Below are 22292 nucleotides of genomic sequence, written 5' to 3'. Positions count from 1 at the left end.
GTGCTGCTGATGTTTATACAGTAAGATGCACAGGATGATGTGCTTCTGATGTTTATGCAGGAAGATGAACAGGATGATGTGCTGCTGATGTTTATGCAGGAAGATGCACAGGATGATGTGCTGCTGATGTTTATGCTGGAAGATGAACAGGATGATGTGCTGCTGATGTTTTTACAGGAAGATGAACAGGATGAAGGAGAAGTGTTCATGGTGGTCTGGGCTCAAATTGGAAATACAAGACAAAGAGATCTACTCCGACTTTTAAGGGACAGTAATACTGTGTGGTACATAAAGGGGCACTGGGGTTAGCAGCAATATAAGGAATTTTTGCACACAAGGATATGTCATGGCAGGAAGAAGTGTTTATGGTGGTCTGGGCTCAAATTGGAAATACAAGACAAAGCGATTGACTCCAACTACAGGAAAAATCACCAGATGTAGCAGCACAATGTTCACTATTTCCTGAGCAGAATTTGTTTCTGACCATTATTTAGTGACTACAGTATTTACAGGAACACTACCATACAAGCAGTTGAGCTCCTGTATCTAAGCATGACATGTTATAAAAGTTAACTTAATAGAGAAGCAAGGGCTTTTTTGTGGAAGTGAATGGAGGGAAAAGTAGTCTTTGGTCTTGTACTCCTAGTAATGATCCTGGTTCTAGTGGCAAGAATAAATGGGTCAGATGATGGACCCAGTCATGGATAGGGCATTTACCAAAAGTCTACCCTTAAAGTTGTATGGGTGGGTGACCAAGTTGAACTTTTTACCAGGGTCTATGACATTTTTCTCAGATATACCTTCAATTTCAAATTATGGTAGATATAGAGAGCTGGGATCAATAGCGCCATTTGCTGGATATTTGGGGTCCATCACTGGGGTAGAGCCCGTGTTCATTGGAGGAGTTTAGTTCTCTGTTTAGTCAGTCCCATGCAAGCTCAGCAATGCAAGTGTTTTATACACACAATCTATTGATATATGTTCCTGCAATGTCATTATCCAGTCCCCCAAAGGCATCTTGGAGTCCCAACATTGGATACCCAATAATCAGTCTATTACTAACTGAAATGGATTGCCCAAGCTGTGAAACCCCTTAAAATTGTGATAGTTGAGCATAAAATGATAACTCTGTCACATAAAGCTCGGGGCAACATAAAGTGCCAGCTGTATCCTAGATGGATGAAATAGCCTTGGCATTATGTAGAATAAGCTAGTTATATACTGTCAAATTGGGTTGTCATCAGAACTTCTATTGTGCTGTGAAAATATATCACAGTAATGAATCTTCAGTCGATTGTTACTAAGCCAGAAGAAGAAAAAAAAAATTCAGAAAAAACAGACGGCTTGTAAAATATTAATACTATGTAAAAATATTAGATAAAAACAAATAGCTTGAGCATTTCTACTTAACAAACAGCATCATTTATTTATTTTCTTGCAAATTTGGCGGCTTCTAATTGACTGTAATTTATAGTAATAAGCTAATAGTGGAAATGCAGCTGTTGCCAAAATCATACAGCATTTATCAAAAGTTTAGCTATCTAGACAATAGTACCAATAATATGAACGTAAGAAATGCCTTGATTTCTTCAAATTCTTTAAACTCCTTCGATGGAAATTTCTCCTGGTCCTAAAATCAGAATTTATTGCATGTTGTATGTCGGATTAATGAGATTCTGACATTTTCGATGGATTCCTGCTTCACAAATATATTTGTGATATAGAAATAATCATCCGCTGGTTACTAAATTTGGCTCGGGGAGCCTCAGGAAAAGCATTGTTTTGTCATTTAGGATATGATTTTTGATGAAGGGCTTAAAGTGATATACATTTAGTAACATATGGTAAGATTTAGGCTTGTGTTTAGAGGAAAAAAACAGCAGCACGTCAGGAATTAAGTGAAGGAAATAGAATGAATTCCTGATATTACAGTATACAGTAAGGACTTGAACCCACGACTGATTTTCTCAAACGAGTGCTGTTTGTGGTTTTCATGAAGAGCACTCGTACCTATGATATTCTATGGGGCTGTGCACATGTTCGATTTTTTACTCGGACTGAATGATTCGCAGAAGGAATCAGAGACATGTCCGATTATGATCCGAGTATTAGCAATGCAAGTCTATGGGTCATTGAAAAACATCAGACCGCACTCGGATGATATCCGATTTTCACAAACTGACAGAATGGAAAAGGTGGAGAAATTCTTTTCTCTCTCTACGTCCAAGAAAAATTGATGACACTCTGATCAAAGTCTGCTCAGAATAAGAATAAGGCAACATTCACAGGTTCAGTATTTGGTCAGTATTTACATCAGTATTTTTAAAGCAGCACTCCAGAGCTTTTTTTATTGCACCGCTGGAGTGGTGCTTTAAATATAAGTCGCCTGACCCTGTCTGATACTCACCTCCAGCATTTTCATCTGTTTTCGCCGCAGCTCCCGTCGGTCTCTGGTGAAAAGTGACCTTTCGGCAGCTCCAGTGTTTCATGGAGCGACGCGGAGGTCACTTCTCAATACATATCTATGAAAGCCTCGTTCTAGCCTCATTCTTGCTCTCATAGACTTGTATTGAGAGCTTGTGACCTACAGTGGTGGCCAAAAGTATTGGCACCCCTGCAATTCTGTCAGATAATACTCAGTTTCTTCCTGAAAATGATTACAATCACAAATTCTTTGGTATTATTCTCTTCATTTAATTTGCTTGCAAGGAAAAAACACAAAAGAGAATGAAGCAAAAATCAAATCATTGATCATTTCACACAAAACTCCAAAAAAGGGCCGGACAAAAGTATTGGCACCCTCAGCCTAATACTTGGTAGCACAACCTTTAGCCAAAATTACTGCGAACAACCGCTTCCGGTAACCATCAATGAGTTTCTTACAATGCTCTGCTGGAATTGTAGACCATTCTTCTTTGGCAAACTGCTCCAGGTCCCTGATATTTGAAGGGTGCCTTCTCCAAACTGCCATTTTGAGATCTCTCCACAGGTGTTCTATGGGATTCAGGTCTGGACTCATTGCTGGCCACCTTAGAAGTCTCCAGTGCTTTCTCTCAAACCATTTTATAGTGCTTTTGGAAGTGTGTTTTGGGTCATTGTCCTGCTGGAAGACCCATGACCTCTGAGGGAGACCCAGCTTTCTCACACTGGGCCCTACATTATGCTGCAAAATTTGTTGGTAGTCTTCCGACTTCATAATGCCATGCATGCGGTCAAGCAGTCCAGTGCCCGAGGCAGCAAAGCAACCCCAAAACATCAGGGAACCTCCGCCATGTTTGACTGTAGGGACTGTGTTCTTTTCTTTGAATACCTCTTTTTTTTCCTGTACACTCTATGTTGATGCTTTTTCCCAAAAAGCTCTACTTTTGTCTCATCTGACCAGAGAACATTCTTCCAAAATGTTTTAGGCTTTCTCAGGTAAGTTTTGGCAAACTCCAGCCTGTCTTTTTTATGTCTCGGGGTAAGAAGTGGGGTCTTCCTGGGTATCCTACTATACAGTCCCTTTTCATTCAGACGTCGACGGATAGTACGGGTTGACACTGTTGTACCCTCGGACTGCAGGGCAGCTTGAACTTGTTTGGATGTTAGTCGAGGTTCTTTATCCACCATCCGCACAATCTTGCGTTGAAATCTCTCATCAATTTTTCTTTTCCGTCCACATCTAGGGAGGTTAGCCACAGTGCCATGGGCTTTAAACTTCTTGATGACACTGCGCACGGAAGACACAGGAACATTCAGGTCTTTGGAGATGGACTTGTAGCCTTGAGATTGCTCATGCTTCCTCACAATTTGGTTTCTCAAGTCCTCAGACAGTTCATTGGTCTTCTTTCTTTTCTCCATGCTCAATATGATACACACAAGGACGCAGGACAGAGGTTGAGTCAACTTTAATCCATGTTAACTGGCTGCAAATGTGATTTAGTTATTGCCAACACCTGTTAGGTGCAACAGGTAAGTTATAGGTGCTGTTAATTACACGAATTAGAGAAGCATCACATGATTTTTCAAACAGTGCCAATACTTTTGTCCACCCCCTTTTTTAGGTTTGGTGTGGAATTATATCCAATTTGGCTTTAGGACAATTCTTTTTGTGTTTTTTCATTGAAGACAAATTAAATGAAGATAATAATACCAAAGAATTTGTGATTGCAATCATTTTCCGGAAGAAACTGAGTATTATCTGACAGAATTGCAGGGGTGCCAATACTTTTGGCCACCACTGTAGCTTCTGACTTCCTGCCAGTCAGAAGCTACTGTCACATGATGACGCCGCGGGAACGGACCGTTGCCGAAAAACGGTGAAGACACCGGAGGGTGAGTACTTGACCGGGGGCAGGGGACTTACATTTTAAGCGCCACTCCAGTGCTGAAAAAAAAAAAAAAAAAAGTTGAAGTCATGATTTATGCCAAAACCAGAAGTGGGTGAAAAATAGAGAAGTGGTGACGTGTTTCTATTATACTTTTCCTCTGATTGTTCCACTCCTGATTTTGGCTTATAAATACTGATGTAAAATACTGACCAAATACTGAACCTGTGAACGTGGCCTAATTCAGACCATTTTTCTCGGATGTGGAGAATACAGTCGTGTGCACCTTCACTTAGACAATAAAATGTCTGTATCCATTCTGAGTTGGAACTTTAACAATCATGCATGGTCTATGTTTAGCATATGCCTTTTACAACCCAAAAAATGCAATTAAAACTATATTATATGTTTAGGTTTGGATTCATTTCAGTTATATAACTTGCTTCCTTAAAAAAATGTCAATTGTCAAAAAAATAAACTGATTATTTTTTTTTATTTTTATTGCCTCAGGCCGCTGTGCAATAATAATAGAAAATGTACTGGTTCTGCTTCATGCTCATTAGTTCCCATTTTTAAGGAATCAGTCTGAAGGTTTTTGCTATGTATCTTAAGACAGCATGAGGTAGGGGCTGAATCGCTGATTTAAGCGATGTGTTACATATCAGCCTGTTTGATGTTGTTTACTTACAATGAAGATTTTATCATCTGGGGATTATCCCTGCCTGGACTAATGCTAGGTGAGGCCTGGTCTGACTCCACCCCCTTCTCTGATTAGCAGCTCACTGTCAATAAACAATATACACAGAGAGCTGTGGGAGGGGATAGTTTATAAGCTCTGCTACATACTACATCTAAAAACTCTGATTGTATCACAACTGCTGCACCCAGTAATCTAAGTGATACATTGCTGGAATCAGGCTCACTTGCTCTGTATTATTCCACTCTCAGATTAAGAGTGCAGTCAGACGGCTATATACAGTAACACGGAGGATGATCCCATTGCAAAGGTCGAACTAGCAGGCAGCTTTCTTGACCCGAGTGCGAAAGCTTATATTTCTATGTAGCTGCCACGCTCAGGTCAGGAGAGCTGCCGAGCAGTCCATGCACTTCAATGCGATTATTGTCCGAGTTTTATGGCTGCCTGACTGCGCTCTAAATAGCAAAAACCTGCTGACAGATTCCTTTTACACAGGTACATGGAAGGCCTGGAGAAAGATAAGGCAGAGGTAGGTGACCCCCTGTGGAGCTACATCATAAATCTTTGAATCTTTGAATCTGGATAGAGAGAGCTGCAAGTTGAAAGAATAATAATTATTAACGTCACTGACAATGCTCACCTACCTGTATGCTAACCATTGTTAAAAATCAGTCTTAGCAGGGGCGGACCTACCGCCAATGCAGCTGGTGCAACTGCATCGGGGCTCGGCAGTGCAGGGGGGCCCTTGCCGGATGACTAATGATGAGGGCAATCTGGCCTGCTTTTTGGATTCCCAGGCTCTGGGGGGCCCATGTCCAGATTGCCCTCATCATATGCAGCAGGCAGGGAGCGATCCCTCCAGCTCTGCTGCTGACAGAAGGAAAATGGCAGTGGAGCAGAGCTGAAGATCTGTCCTCACCTCTGCTTCCTGCCCGCGCTTCTTCCCTGACACAGGCCCGCACTGCTTGATGACATCATCATGCAGCATGGGCCTGTGTCAGGGAGAAAGTTACCGGAGATGAGGAGGATGCTGCAGGGGAACGGGCTGAGAGGCAAGTTGTGTGTGTGTTTTTTTATATATATACTGAAACACTGGGAGAAGAACAGGAGAATGAGGGGAGGTGGGGGAGAGCAATGATGGGGCTGGGGAGAGCAATGGTGGCGATGGGGTAAGCAATGATGGGGCTGGGGAGAGCAATGATGAGGTTGGGGTGAGCAATGATGGGGCTGGGGTGAGTACTGATGGGAATGGGGATAGAAATGATGAGGTTGGATTGAGCAATGATGCTGCTGGAGAGAGCAATGATGAGGTTGGGATGAGCAGTGATGGGGCTGGGGTGAACAATGATGGGAATGGGGAGAGAAATGATGGGGCTGAGGAGAGCAATGATGGGGCTGGGGTGAGCAATGATGTGGTTGGGGTGAGCAATGATGGGGATGGGGAGAGAACTGATGGGGCTGGGGTGAGCAATGATGGGCCTGGGGAGAGCAATGATGGGGTTGGGGAGAGCAATGATGGGGCTGAGGAGAGCAATGGTGGGGATGGGGAGAGCAGTGATGAGGATGGTGGGGATGGGGAGAGCAGTGATGAGGATGGTGGGGATGGGGAGAGCAATGATGAGGATGGTGGGGATGGGGACAGCAATGATGAAGATGGTGGGGATAAGGAGAGCAATGATGAGGATGGGGAGAGGAATGATGAGGATGGTGGGGATGGGGAGATCAATGACGGAGGTGCTGGGAGAGAGCAATGACAGGGATGCTGAGAGAGAGCAATGATGGCGGTGCTGGGAGAGAGCAATGATGGGGGTTTCACTTTGCTTGTACTGTAAAGCCTTGTATATTTTCCATGTGCACAGAGCCTTACAGTTAATTGGGGGTAGTCACAGAGACTGAAAAATGTATATTATTGGCCGGTGGAGATTATAGTTAATGGGGGGCACAGTGCTGCTTATCAGATTATATTTTGATTACTAAGTGGCTAATAGTATATTAATGGGGGGTACATATCTGTAGTCAGGGGCGCAGTGCGGGGGAGACACATGTATGTATACAATATATGTGACCTTGTTATTTTCTAGGCTGGAGATCATTTGACAAGACGACACGTGGCTGGGAGATGAGGACATGAAGGTCTGACCAGATGGAGAAGAAGCAGCAGAAACCGACTCTGATCAGATGAGACGTCAGCAGTAAGTGCCTGGATGTAAATATTATTCTGTACCTGCACTGTGTGACTTGGAGTGATAATGTTATCTGTAAAATCCCTTAAGCTGCATTTTCACATTTGTGTGAAATGTCCGTGTGCTGCCAGATCTTTGTATCGGATTGTTCACGGACTCGTAGAGTTTTCTAGATCCATTCACACATCCATGAAAATCACGGATCCGGGAAAGAGATCCGTGAGGGTCAGAGAATGTCCTGTTCTGATCCGATTTTGAGGATTAGAATAGGACATACTCAATGCATCTGTAAAAGCAGGCAGCACACCGACACTGCACACGGATACAGGAATGTAGCCTTATTATGTATAGCACAGTCCCTTAGTATATAGTGTACTCACTTATTATGTATAGCACTGTCCCTTAGTATATAGTATACTCACTTATTATGTATAGCACCATCCTTAGTTATATAGTTTCCTCTCTTATCATGTGTAACACCCTCCCTTATTACCTACCATCCTCTCTAGTTATATATGGTACCGTCTCTTATTATATAACTTCCTCTGCTGTTATGTACAGTGCTGTCCTTTACATAGCGTATTCTTGTTATTTTTGTCAGTCACAGCGCCCTCTTTTATTACATAGTTGTCTCTTGTTAGACATAAAATGACTGCTGATGGAGCAGCCGGTGACCAGAAAACCAGTCCATCAACTCCTCCATCAGAAAAGAAGCTTTCCCTTGCTCCATCAGCTGCCATTGCATTATACATCTAACAAGAGAGGACGCTATGTAATAAAGACAGGGGGCTATAAATAATCCAATATGTAAAGGACGGTGCTGTACATAACAAGAGAGAACACTGTGTAATAAGGGACGGCAATATACAGTACATAATAAAGGAGGCTATGTAAGAGGTATATATGTGTGTGTGGCTATATATTATACATGTGTCGCCATAAAAGGTGGGGGGCCCAGACACATTTCTTGCACAAAGGCCCCAAGCAGTCAATGTCTGCCCCTGAGTCTTAGCATACTAGAAATTGCAGGAAATGTCTGTTCAGTCAATCACTGGCCACAGTGATAACTTACCCAAGTCAGTGATTGGCTAAGCAGAGCAGGCATTTCTTGCCCTTCCTCCTGTGCCGAAATGAGACCCAGAAGTAGAGATACAAACAGTGTTAGTGTTGGAACAGGAGCTCCAACAATCAGTGAGTGTCAAGGGTGTGTCAGAGGTGACAGACAGTTGTCCTGCAGTGGGTTGCAGGAGATTTCCATGTTTGGCATTGCAGACAGCTGCTTAGATAGGAGGCTGTCTTTAGGACCAAGCGACTACCTCTCTCTTGCTAATTTGCTCTCTGGCCTGAGTGTATATATACCTGATGTGTCTGAGAGGGCATCGCCGGTTATATTCATTTCTACTTGTGAAGCTTAGCAGGAGCTATATCTCGTCCTCTCTGGAGCTTGAGGCCGTGTGCACATTTGAAGTTCATCTAAAGCTAAGCCATTTTCCCCTGTTTTGTCTACCCTTGTTGCCTTTAGAGTTTTAGTGGAGGTTGACTAGTGCTTATCTCCTTCCATCCCTAGCTGTAGCCTTATGCCATGGAAAGTAAGGTGAGGCACGTGTGTGGCAATTGTGGAAGAGGCAATATAGGGACGTTAGTTGAGACAGGGTGACACTAGACCAGACTAAGAGGTCCAAGAGTTAGGAAGCCAACTGATCCCAAAACAAAGGTATCAAGGGCTTATGTTGTCAAGGGAAAGTGTAGTAATTATGATTAGACTTAAGTTTGTGGCCAACACTCTCATATTTGGTGGGATGACCTGTAGTCAGACCACCAGCAATCATAGCTAGGTTGTCTTTTGGGTTGCCTACGTTTGGGTTGCCTACATTTATAAGTTTGTTCTTCTTTACCTCGTCTTGACTAGAGATGAGTGGATTAGATAAAATAAGAATTTGCTTGTTTGTCTGTATTTTCCCAGGAAACACAACTCATAGAGACGCTATTACTCACAAATTTTATATCCCTTATTATGCTATAGAGTCTCTCCAGACACCAGTGCATAGTAAACGTAATATGTAAAAAATAAGAGAAAACCCTTATACTTATCTTGTCACTCACTTCTCTGGGTCCCTCTGTTTCTCACTGTCACCTGTCTGGTCCTCGTTGCATCTTCTTATAACTGCAACAAGAATTCTCGGGTCTCTCACACTATGCCTGGACTTCTGGCTCTGATTAGACCCAGGAAAGTTCTGTGCAAGGTCACAACGTTATGACGTCAAGTGTGCCATGGCCTTATGCTTGCATGTGCAGAACCATGATGAGAAGATGCGGCGAAGACCGACAGGTGACGGTGAGGAGCATTGGATCTTAAGAGATGAGTGGTAAGGCAAGTATGATTTGTTTTTTATTTTCTATCGTTTGATGGCCTTTCATATTCCAGAAAAATGGTGACCAGGTGAATCCAATTAAAAGCTAATTATAAAAGACCCATATTTTGGCAAATGCAGATTTTTGTATTTTTTGAGTAGCATTCAATTCCACTCATACATTTGCTCATCTCTACTCTTCACAAGACATATCTTAAGATGAGTGACACAAGATAACCATTAAAAAAACAAGAACACTGTTGGAAATGGTTTATGCTATAAGTGTCTTTAAATGACACCTAAGTGGTTTTAACACTATTTAACTGTGAGTAAGCTGTCTCAATTTCAATTGTTATCTCAATGGAGCAAAAAACTTTCCCAATAGAACCATCTTTGGAATCCTTTCCCTGGATTACCGGGCATCCTTTCCAGTAGTCAGGAATATTGCTAGACACTATGAGGATCAGAGTCAGAACTGATGTCAAATTTGTGCTATATACAATGTTACATGTCCATCTATAACGATTGTTTATTTATTTTCTTTATTATGCCAGTGAGGATCGCTTTTTTACTAGGCAATGCCTTCTAGTTATCCTTGGCCTAGTTAGTGTTATAACACTTTGCCAATAACTGGGGAGCCGGCATATTAAATCAGGCCAGCAATGGCACTGAGTAAAAGATTTACAAGGCAAATAATGAACAAAAGTTACATGTATTGAGAAGCATTGAGACTGATATTATGTCTTCACTGTGGAATTGGCAGGAAGGAGACATATATCACATTTATTCTGTGTTACATCCACACAGCATTACCATTGTTTATGTTCCTCGTGTCTATTAAATAGCAGCTTTTCTTTAAGCAGGTTTAGCTTTTTGTGGCCGTTTACTTATCAGTATATCAGCATCACATATTAAGACAGGGACACTTTGGGGGGAATTTTTCAAGACCTGAACAAAAGTTTTCTGGCATAATGAAGTCACAAATTTACGTAATTTTACATTTCTCCCAAAACTTTTCAAAAGTAAAAGTGTGGGGGGCTTAGCCAGAGTTAACAGGACCTCTCAAAGTCTAAAGAATTAATTATAATTAATTTACAGATTGGTGTAAAATATCACCCATGGTATTTCTTCTATTCCTTGCTTTCGACATGCAGACTGAGTAGTTCCAAATTTATTGAGAGGCGTACAAGTCTTAATAAATTTGTTGTATTTTCTCCATTTCAGAGTGAAAGGCTAGCATAGGCAATGCTAGACTTAGTAAATTCCACCTTAAGGTCTCCTTCATTCGTCTGTATAAAATATGTACGTGAAAAACTGGTACCGCTACAGTGTTTTCCATCCATGTGTCTAATTTTACCATCAGTGTCATCAGTATTTTTCTGGTATGGGTAAAGAAATAAATAAATGACAAATCTTCTTCTATACTTTGCAACATACTTGTGCTTTATGTGTTTTTCTTGGACCAATAGATTTGTATTAGCACTTTTTATCCATGCTGCCAGAAAAAGAAGACATGTCTCCTTGTGTTTTACATGGACACACTGTCCGTGTAAAAACATGGACATGTCCATAGCACCATAGGTTATATTATGGAATGTGTGGAATCTGTGAAAGAAACTGATGTCACATGTACTGGAAGCACGGACGTGTGAAGGAGGTCGAGTGAGTCTACATGTCTTTTGTGTCCTTTTTAAGTGCTAAGTGCTAAGAATGATCAAGTTGTGTCCATCATAAGGCTGATTCACACACTTGCGACATGTCCTTGTGCTGTTTGATTTTTTTTCTCTTGGATCCGTGATTTTAATGGTTGTATTCACACATCTGTTTAAATCACTAATCCAAGAGTGAGATCCGTGACACTCAACATTTTTGTATTCTGATCTGATTTGCGGATCAGACTCAACCTTTTAAGTCGAGTCAAGAATGTAAAACAGAAGGTTTCCGATTTGCTTCCGTTTTGCATCTGTGTCTCACAGATGTGTTGATTAGGAATAAAATTGAATAAAAACATGTAACCTTAAGATAAAAAAACAGAAGTGACTAAGATGCAACTAAGATGACATCTGAAATAAAATCGTCCCGTTTCTCTAGATTGGTATCACTCACATGGATGTGTGAATCTAACCTAAAGAATGCATAGTCTGTTTGTTGGGCTGTTGGGTGATGTGGAATGGCAACCAAAATTTTTGTCTTGATCAGCACAAGTAAAAATATATGTCTGGGGCAGCAGACTGGGTATGTACCCCTTTTGCTAGTTTTCGCTTCCCATTATACAAAAAGTTAGTATTAAAGATGAGCTGATCAGGCAAAATTCTAATTAGTCTGTTCTCCAGGTTTTTTCTCAAGAAATTTGATTTGCGGAGAAGCTATTCTCCAAAAATGTAATGTTCCTTATCACTGTATACCTTAGAGCCTCACCAGACCCCAGAGCATAATAAATGTAATATAAAATATAAAAAAAATTATTCTTACCCCACCGCTCACCCCTTTGGCCCCTCCACTACTCACCACCATCCATCCAGTCTTCACCGCATCTTCTGATCCCCACCGCTCACATTTGGTTTTCATGCGCAGCAATGGACTTCCGGGTGTTATGTTGTCCAGGAGGGTTTTGCAAAGGCACGTGGTAGGTCAGTAGTGCACATCGTCACGATATGATACTGTTGACTTCTCGCGTGCCTGCAAAGAACTCCCCCTAGGCGCTATGACACCTGGAAGTCCGGCACAGCACTGAAGGACAGGAGGATTCTAATGCGAGTGGTGGGGATTAGAAGATGCGGCCAAAACTGGACAGGCAGCAGTGAGTAGCAGAAGGGCCAGATAGGTGAGCGGTGAGGTAAGTATAATGATTTTTAGTTTTTTCAACCATTTGATGACACATTATTGTCCAAGAAAACTGGCGGCCAATGACCACCATCTTGTTGAACCAGCACGAAAGCAATTAAAAAAAAAATCAGCATTTTGCTGAATTTGGATTTTTGTACATATTCAATCCCATTCTACTTTCTTCACTCATCTCTAGTTACCACTCTTGCCCATTATCTAAATAATGTGGCCAAGACAAAGTGACTGGTAAGTGCTCCAAGCATCAAGCACCGAGGGACTATTATGCCTGGTTATGCTCCCATTTCACCTATCTAAAAACTCTGCGGTAGAGTATCACCCTTTTGGTCAGACTTTTGAAGTCACAAGGATGCCATTACCAAGTGAAAAAGTTTCAGTATCATCATTTTTAAATACCGGTGAAGTAGATATCATAACACATTCTTCATCTTTTTTTTTTTTCCTCAATATTGTGTACTAGAACTCGAAACGTTTATGAGTTCCAGACAGATTATTTCCATGGTAAGCCTTTTTTACTTGAATATGTTGCCGTATCCTTTATGGGTCCATAATTATTGCTATTGAGCATGCTGTTCTGCAGCCCACAACCGGGCTTTGTGTTGGGAAATCTAGGCCGTGATTATGCGTTTATCTTGCAAGGTCTGATAGGAATCAAATTGAAAAGGAATCTATGGGAGTTATTTCAATGTACACAGAGTGCTCCTCCTTCCTATTTTATTTTCACACATAATCGCGCTGAAGAATCATACTGTATTACTTATCAGACTCTGAACAGGCTGTATTTATCTAGATAAACCGGCAGCCGTACAAGCCACAGTCTCAAAATCATGTCATTACTTACTGGAATGTGAAGCATTAAACAACTGTTCAATTTTTTTACGTTAAGTAAAATAAGAACATGCTAGAAATATTCTTTGATGATCATGTACCAATATCTTGGGAATTGTCGCTATATTTTACCTCTTCTGTTAATGATGAGCTTCAATATGTAAAAAATAATGGTTAAAATACCCACTCGCGAAAACACACAATGAGATTACACAATTGATAGCCTTAGAAAAACACCATTCATTAAGACTACTAATAAGGCCTAGAGACTTTACTGCCTTGCAGAATATCAATCTTCATCTGAACCATTCCTTTTTCTTTTTAACAACAGAACCCAAAAGGTCAAATTGAGTTTCCGAGGGCTGAATTAATGATTAATGTACTGACAACCTTTACACTACATTTAAAGCTGTTATACCTGGGAGATCACATAATGAAAAAGTCAAGGTAGTAATTTGCATGTCTCCGCCCACAATTCCTAATGCTAATTGAAATAATGTGCACTGAATGACGGTATAAATAAGGAGATAAACTGTTTCCACTGAAACATGACCATTGGGCTTTTATCGTAGCTTGTGTTGTACTGTACACAGGATTAGATTTAGCTAAAAGTGATTGTCCACTATTTTTACATTAATGGCCTATCCTTTGCATAGGTCATCAATGTCTAATCAGTGGGGGTGTGACATTCGGCATCCCCACTGTTCAACTATTTCCGGTATCGGCAGTGGTCGGAACTGCTCAGTTACGTAGCTGCATAGCACAGGTCCATCAACTCTATAGTGACCATGGCCGAGTACTTCACATCCACCCACTATTTAAACCAATGGGGGACAGAGTTGTACAGTACTCAGTCCTGGCCACTATTTCATCGACCGAGCTGCTCTGTGAAGATCCATAACTGAGCATTTCCTGCCACAGCAGACATCGGGAATAGCTGATAGGTGGGGGGAACTTGGTGTCGCAACTCTACTGATCAGACATTGAGGACCTCTCCTATGGATTTGCCATCAATGTTAAAGTCCCAGACAACCTATTTAAGGCCATAGTAAAATGGTATGAAAGAAGATAATGATAAGATCATATTTCTTGAGTCTGTGATATCGAAACAATCTGATACAATCAAATGAACCTTTTGATGGCAGTCATAGAAAACAAAGTTTTTAGCATGTTTGAAAGTTTCTTTAATATTTGAAAATGTAATTAATTTATCACAATATTATAATTGTGTGTATTTATCAACTGGATAAGTCATGAGCAATAATTAAAAGGGCAATCTCAAAAAGATTGCCCTTAATAGGACTTATGGACATCAAACAAAAAAGGGTTCCTTCTCGCTACTATTGAACAGTTTCTCACTCTTTAACCACTTCGCGCCAGAACCTGTTTTTACCTTCGTGACCAGACCATTTTTTCAATTCTGACCACTGTCACTTTATGAAGTAATTACTCTGGAACGCTATAACGGATTCCCCTGATTCTGAGATCGTTTTTTCGTGACATATTGTACTTCATGATAGTGGTAAAATTTCTTCGATATCACTTGCGTTTATTTGTGAAAAAATTGGAAATTTGGCGAAAATTTTGAAAATTTTGCAATTTTCAAACTTTGAATTTTCATGCCCTTAAATCAGAGAGATATGTCACACAAAATAGTTAATAAATAACATTTCCCACATGTCTACTTTACATCAGCACAATTTTGGAACCAAATTTTTTTTGTTAGGAAGCTATAAGGGTTAAAATTTGACCAGCGATTTCTCATTTTTCCAACAAAATTTACAAAAACATTTTTTTAGGGACAACATCTTATTTGAAGTGACTTTGAGGGGCCTTTTTGACAGAAAATAGCCAAAAGTGATACCATTCTAAAAACTGCACCCCTCAAGGTGCTCAAAACCACATTCAAGAAGTTTATTAACCCTTCAGGTGTTTCACGGGAATTTTTGGAATGTGGAAGAAAACAATGAACATTTAACTTTTTTTCACAAAAATGTTACTTTAGACGCAATTTTTTTATTTTCACAAGGGTAACAGGGAAAAATGGACTACACAATTTGTAGTGCAATTTCTCATGAGCGCGCTGATACCCCATATGTGAGGGAAAACCACTGTTTGGGCGCACTGCAGGGTTCGGAAGGGAAGGAGCACCATTTGACTTTTTGAATGTCAAATTTGTTTGAATAATTAGCGGACGCCATGTTGCATTTGGGGAGCCCCTGATGTGCCTAAACAGTGGAAACCCCCCACAAGTGACACCATTTTGAAAACTAGATTCCTTAGGGAACTTATCTAGATGTGTGGTGAGCACCTTGCACCCCCAGGTGCTTCACAGAAGTTTATAATGTTGAGCCGCAAAAATAAAATGTTCACATTTTTCCCGCAAAAAATGTTTTTCATCCCCTAATTTTTCATTATCATAAGGATAACAGGAGAAATTGCACCATGAAATTTGTTGTGCAATTTCTCCTGAGTACGCCGATACCCCATATGTGGGGGAAAACCACTGCTTTGGTGTACGGCAGGGTTCGGAAGAGAAAGGAGCGCTATGTTGGCTGGGATAGGTTGCAGACACCATGTCTCATTTGAAGAGTCGCTGACATGCCGAAACAGCAGAAACCCCCACAAGTGACCCCATTTTGTAAACTACGCCTCTCAAGGAATTCATCTAGGGAAGTAGTGAGTATTTTTTAATTTTTAAATTTATACCATTGGGCAGTGAAGAAAACATAATTATATTTTTACCACAAAAAATGTTTTACCCTCAGATTTTACATTTTCACACAGGGCAATGGGTAAAAATGGTGCCGAAATGTGTCACACAATTTCTTCTAAGAGTGGCAATACCCCATATGTGGCTGTATTGTACCGCTCAGCCATACGGCGAGATCTGGGAGCGCTATTTGACAATTGGAGAGCAAATTATTGTAGAATAGGCATTTGGATTTGGGAGTACAAAATTTTCTGAATTTCTTTTGGGGGGCAAGGGCCATTTTGCTGTTCCAGAGCCTTTCTGCTACCAGTAACTTGGAAGTCCCTTATATTTTTAACAGATGACGGACCTGAGTGGGGACTAGCTTTTTTTGAGGACTGAGTTGAAGCTTTTATTGGGAACATTTTGCGTAACATTTATCCAGCGCTCTAGGCTGAGCACTTACATCGGGGTTTCCATCTAAATTTCCAATTGATGTAATTCAGATGAAACCCCTGCGGGATCCATTCACTGTAATGAGGCAGCAGAGTTACTCTGTACTCTGTCTGGCCTCTGTTTAGTGGTGTCCTTTTCAGAAGTGCTCAAAACTGTGGCCAACTGCACTTTTATTCACGCCTAAAAAAACTGACACCGTGGGATCACAGGCCAGACTGCATCCACAGTGGCCTATATCTGCCTCATTACAGGGAATCTTCCGTCATGGGTTCCGTCTGAATCACGTATTTCAGAGATTTACACGGAAACTCTGGTGTAAGCGCTCAGCGCAGAGCGCAGTATAAATGTGAGCAGAGCCTTACTGCGATCTTTGGGAGACATAATAACCAAATCAGTAGCAGGTGAAGAATTGGTTTTATTTATTTTTTACGCCGTTCCTTGTGCGGTATAAGTGATGAGATTACTTTATTCTTCAGGTCGGTGAGATTACAGAGATACCAGATTTATATCGTTTTTTTTTGACTGACAGCTGTCACACACTAAAAGACGCTTTTTTTGCAAAATCTAGTTTTTGAATCGCCATATTTTGAGAGCTATAATTTTTCCATATTTCGTCCGACAGAGTCATGTGATGGCTTGTTTTTTGCGGGACGAGTTGACATTTTTATTGGTATAATTTTTGGGTACGTGACATTTTTTGATCGCTTTCTATTCCGTTTTTTGGGAGGTAAAATTAACAAAAACCAACAATTCAGGAATTGTTTTTTGAGGTTTTTTTATGCCGTTCTGCGTGTGGTAAAAGTGATAAGGCAGCATTATTCTTCGGGTCAGTACGTTTACAGCGATACTACACTTACTGTATATTTTTTTATGTTTTGGCACTTTTACACAATAAAACAATTTTATAGAAAAAATATTTTTTTTGCTGCAGGCTGAGTCTAGCAGGACACCGTACATGGCAGACCCGGAGGCAGTCATGCGACCTCCCGCTGCCATGACAACGGCAGGTCCTGTCAGACATCAGGGGGCCGTCAGAGAGGTAAGTGGACGACCCCCTCTCCTCTCACTATCTTCACTATAGATCGCGGCATATAGAAGATAGCAAAGGGTTAACATCATTGGGACCTGATCCAATCAGGTCCCGATGATGTCCCCTGTCAGAGCTGACGCTCTGCACTGCACCCGCAGAGCTTGCAGGACCCTGGGGGTCCTGAGGGCTGCGGGACCACCGACCGTTCATAAACGTCGGCGCTGCACAGAACCCAGGCAGCGCCGACGTTTATGTACATTGGGCGGTCTGTAAGCGGTTAAAAATCCAAGGAAATCTGAAGCAACAGTAAACTTCTCATAGGGATAAAATATAACTTTTATTCTGTCTATAAAAGCATATGGCAGAAGTTACAAATGAGGTAGGTGAATCAAGCAATTTTTCGACCATGATAGGCCTTTTTCAAGAGAAGTTTTCTTGTGCCTCGGATTTCCTTGGAGGTTTGAAGCTGATTTGGACCTAAGTGGGGTCAGTCCGAGCCTGCACATAGTGGCCTTTGGTGCATGAGAAACATCCATTGGACTTGGTAAGTTTCTCTCTCTCTTTGGCAGATATGAACCATTTATATCTTACAATGTTAGCCATGGATTTTAAAGGTCTCATGTATTAGTACATTCAATTTTGCTGAATCCAAATGCATTTTTCTTAGTTCAGAAATTTAGCTTCAAAAGTTTTTCTTCCTGTTACTTCTATAAAACCGAATTTCAATCATGTGGCAAGGTTTAGTCATGCAGTACAAACAGGTCCTTTCCATGACCTACATTTTTCACGCTCTTGATTGAACAATACAGCTCCTCAGAAGAGATGGTCCTGCATGTCTTGTCACCACCTAAATACAAAAGGGATGGTACCAACCAAGACTGAGTTCCTGCTCTACAATGGCACCATTGTAGAATCATGGGCTATATCTTTGAGGACTAAACTCTCTTTGAAATGAATTGATACCTATACTTTCCTACTTTGGAGCAAGGAGTCTCTGTCAAATGGGAGTATAAAGTGCCTGCGTTATCAAAATTTTTGCCTTCATGACCTACCAATATTTAATGGACACACCCAAATTAACACCATTTCAAATTTTCTTCACACCCCAAGTGAATATGACTCGCCCCCTGGGCCGTGGGGCACTCGGAACCAGGCTTCAGGGCAATACTGGGAGTAGTGGTGGTGACCCGGTTTCGTGGCTCAGGGTGGTCAGACCAGTGGTAGTCTACGATGTGCTGTAGGTAATGTCCGACTACGCCACCCGTGGATTGCGGTCAGGGCTAACCGCCGCTGGGGCTGATATAAATGTGCAGCACTGAATAGTTCAACTCCCCACGGGAGGAGTATGGCCCCAGGGCAGTATATATAATGGATGATGGAGGGGATGATTCCGACCGCGATAGCCAGGAAACGGAGGCCTCTTAAACAGTTCAGGGTCTTTATTAGAATAGGTAAAATGACCCAGAAACATGCCCGGCTAGGAGGGGGCCTAGATGTCTGAGAACAAGTGGGAAGCTGGCCCTGGTCAGGGTGAGGGTGTAGGCCTACTGTGCTCTCTGTGCTCCTTCTGGCTATTTCCCTCCTTGTAGTGTAACAGCCCACGTTCCCGAGCTCACCGTGTCCTCTTACCCGTATGGCTCGCAACTTGGGTCCCTTTCTAAACCCGGCCTGGTATGGCTTTTCTGGTCCCTCCTGCTGTGGCGGAGCCTCCGGGCTTCTTAGGCCAAGGAACATACAGTCCCCTGCGGACTGGTTATCTGCTGTAGGACTTGGAATCCTCCCAGCCTCAGACACCAAAGTCTGGTAGATTAGTTTCTTTGTCTTCCAGGACAGCCTCACTTCGCCTCTTGTCCCTGGCTCGTGGCTCTCCTACTGCCACACGTCCTCTTAGACTGCAACACAACTGTCTGTCCCTGCTATGGGACACCTCTCAATCCAGAGACAGGTTGTCCAGTTCTCCCTAACCCTGCCCCCAGCTCCAGCTTTTATAGGGGCAGCCTGCTCCCCCTACTTGTCTGGGACAGGAGGCGCTGCATGCTAATGGTCCTTGACTAGAGGACCTCCCCCTTGCTCTCAGACACAGCTTTATTATATTTGTGGCATCCAGGCCAGGGTGACACATTCCCCCCTAGTAAAATTTAGTACTCCGGGACTAAACAAGAAACAAGTAATATGCATGACCATAAAAACATTATTAGGCAAGCAAATACAAACGACGCACAGGTTGAGTTCTTAAGGTCACAGTGTGGTCTGTGACAGGGTGTCCATTTCACCAACACAACGGGGAGCCTTAACCAGGTGGGGGTCTGTCCTAGCCCCAAGTCCTTTACAGTCTTAGTTCATTTCTTGGTCAGGCTCCAAACGCAGTCCATACAAAGTCCCGGTTATTAAAAGTTCAAAACCTTTGAGCCCGTATGGTAACTGTAAGAAACTGAAATACACAATTACTAATCATGCATGTAACTTTGCAAACATTTCAACACATGGCAACAGGGTTATTTACAGTTTTAGTGCACCCCATATTCTCCAGCGAGCAGGTATCTGCCCCTTTGTGCTCCTGGTTGACCTGTGTAACCCACTGTCTGGTGGTGGTCTAACCTGGCTTTCTTCACTACCATTTAGGGTACAGTCACTGGCTAGACTTACAGGCAGGGCAGGCAGCCGTCTGCGGGTCCTTTGGCTTACCGCAGGCATAGCAGGCTCACTGTCAGCAGAGGGTTGCCTCTCCTGGGCTGCTGGTACAGGCTCTTCTGTCTCTGGAACTGCTTGCTCTTCTTCACCTTAAGGCTCTGGTGTAGGTTGCTGCTGAGCCGGTTGCAGGAAATGCAGGACGGGTACCACTATGGCATCGTTTATTCGAGTCCAGGACTGAGGGAACTCTCCGAGAACGGTGCTGATCATTTCTTCCTTGTCCTCTGCGGGTTCAAGGTCACTTTGATCATCTTCTGCACTACGGAGTTGCTCGGGGCACCTTTTTAGGTGGTCTCTGGAGACGGTACTAGTGGTTTCTCCTCCATCCTTGGTGATCACGCACACCTTCGGGTTGTTGTGATCAGACTGTAGTACGGTGTAGGGTTCCCTTTCCCACTGGTCGTCCAACTTATGTAGCCTTCTCTTTCGCTTCAGGACCTGCTCGCCAGGTTCTAGGGGACCAGCAGGGGCGTGTTGGTTGAAGAGTCTTTCTTGCCTTTCTCTCACCTGGGCCAGGCTCTTCTCCACACTCTCCTGTACCTTCTTGTACTGCAGTCGCCTTTCCGTATCACAGTCCGCATTCGGGGAGGTGTCCTCAGGCGTTAGGACTCCCATCTCCAGGTCTATGGGCAGCTTACCTGGTCTGGCTCGCATCAGGTAAGTCGGGGTGCAGTTTGTAGCATTCACCGGGATATGGTTGTATAAGTCTATCAGGTCCGGCAGTTTTTCTGGCCACAGGCTGCGTTCCTCCAGGGGCAACGTCTTCAGGAGATCAATGACTATATTGTTCATTTTCTCACACATCCCGTTGGTTTGTGGGTGGTAAGGCGTTGTCCGAATCTTCTTACAGCCATAGAGGTTGCAGAACTCTTGGAAGATTTCAGCCTCGAACGCTGGACCCTGGTCCATCAGGACCTGTTCCGGATACCCCTGTGGACGGCAGAAGTATTGCTGGAAGGCTCTGGCCGCCGTTTGGGCTGTCAAGTCTTTTACCGGGACGACCACTAGAAAATGGGAATAGTGGTCCACAATTGTCAGGGCATAGATGTATCCTGACCGACTTGGAGCCAATTTGACGTGGTCCAGAGCTACCAGCTCAAGAGGCTGCGGAGTGACGATGGGCTTCAAGGGTGTCTTCTGGCTGGTGCGGTCTTTTCTCCTTAAGTTACAAGGGCCACAGTCCCTGCACCACTTCTCTACAGCCCCTCTCATGCCGACCCAAAAGAACCGTCCTCTTAGCAGGAACTCCAGTTTCTTCCAACTGAAGTGCCCCGCTCTGTCATGGTAAGCCCCCAGGACCATAGCTGCATCCCGCCTTGGGACCACGACTTGCCAGGTCAGCTTGTGTGTCCGGTGGTTGACAAGTCTTCTTCACAGCTTGCCTTCACAGAGGAACAGCTTGCTCTTCTCTTTCCATAGCTGCTTGGCTTCCTCTGGAGCATCCGGATCTAAGCGGGCGTCTTCCTGGGTCAGCAGATCTTTCACCAGGCGGATTGCAGGGTCACTATCTTGGGTCTCGGCCCAGCTGTGGTGAGGTAGGGGATTGATCATAACGGTTGTTAAATCTTCCTCCTTCACGCGGTGGGAGTATTGAGCAGCTCCATACCGGTGAAACGCGGGGAGTTCTACCTCCTCCAGCTCTTCTGGGTCTTCGTCACCTTCAGGTAAGTGAGGCATTCTCGACAGGGTGTCAGCATTGGCATTGGTCCTGCCTGCCCGGTACTTGATCACAAAGTCATAATTGGAGAGACGGGCCATCCACCGCTGTTCCAGGGCACCAAGTCTTGCACTGTCTAGGTGTGTTAACGGGTTGTTGTCCGTGTACACGGTGAACTTTGCGGAGGCCAGTTAATGCTTGAAGCGTTCCGTTATGGCCCACACCACAGCCAAGAATTCTAGCTTGAAGGAGCTGTCGGTGGGCCTCAGCTTCCGGCTGGCGTACTCGATCACCCTTTCTCAGCCCTGTTGGTTTTGTGACAGTACGGCTCCCAGTCCCACATTACTGGCGTCTGTGTGGAGAATAAAAGGCTGGCCATAATCAGGGTAGGCCAGGATCTCATCCCCTGTGAGGGCCATCTTCAACTGGTGGAAGGACTCCTCTTCCGGTTTATCCCACTTGAAGGTTGGCTTTTGGCTTCTGGACTTAGACTGTCCTACCAGGAGGTCCTGCATAGGAGCTGCCATCTTAGTGAACCCGGAGATGAACCTTCGGT

This window comes from Phyllobates terribilis, unplaced genomic scaffold, assembly GCF_046119375.1.
Source record: "Phyllobates terribilis strain yellow unplaced genomic scaffold, ASM4611937v1 Scaffold_1__5_contigs__length_1240528914, whole genome shotgun sequence".
NCBI lineage: Eukaryota > Metazoa > Chordata > Amphibia > Anura > Dendrobatidae > Phyllobates > Phyllobates terribilis.
This window is presented reverse-complemented; position numbering follows the sequence as displayed.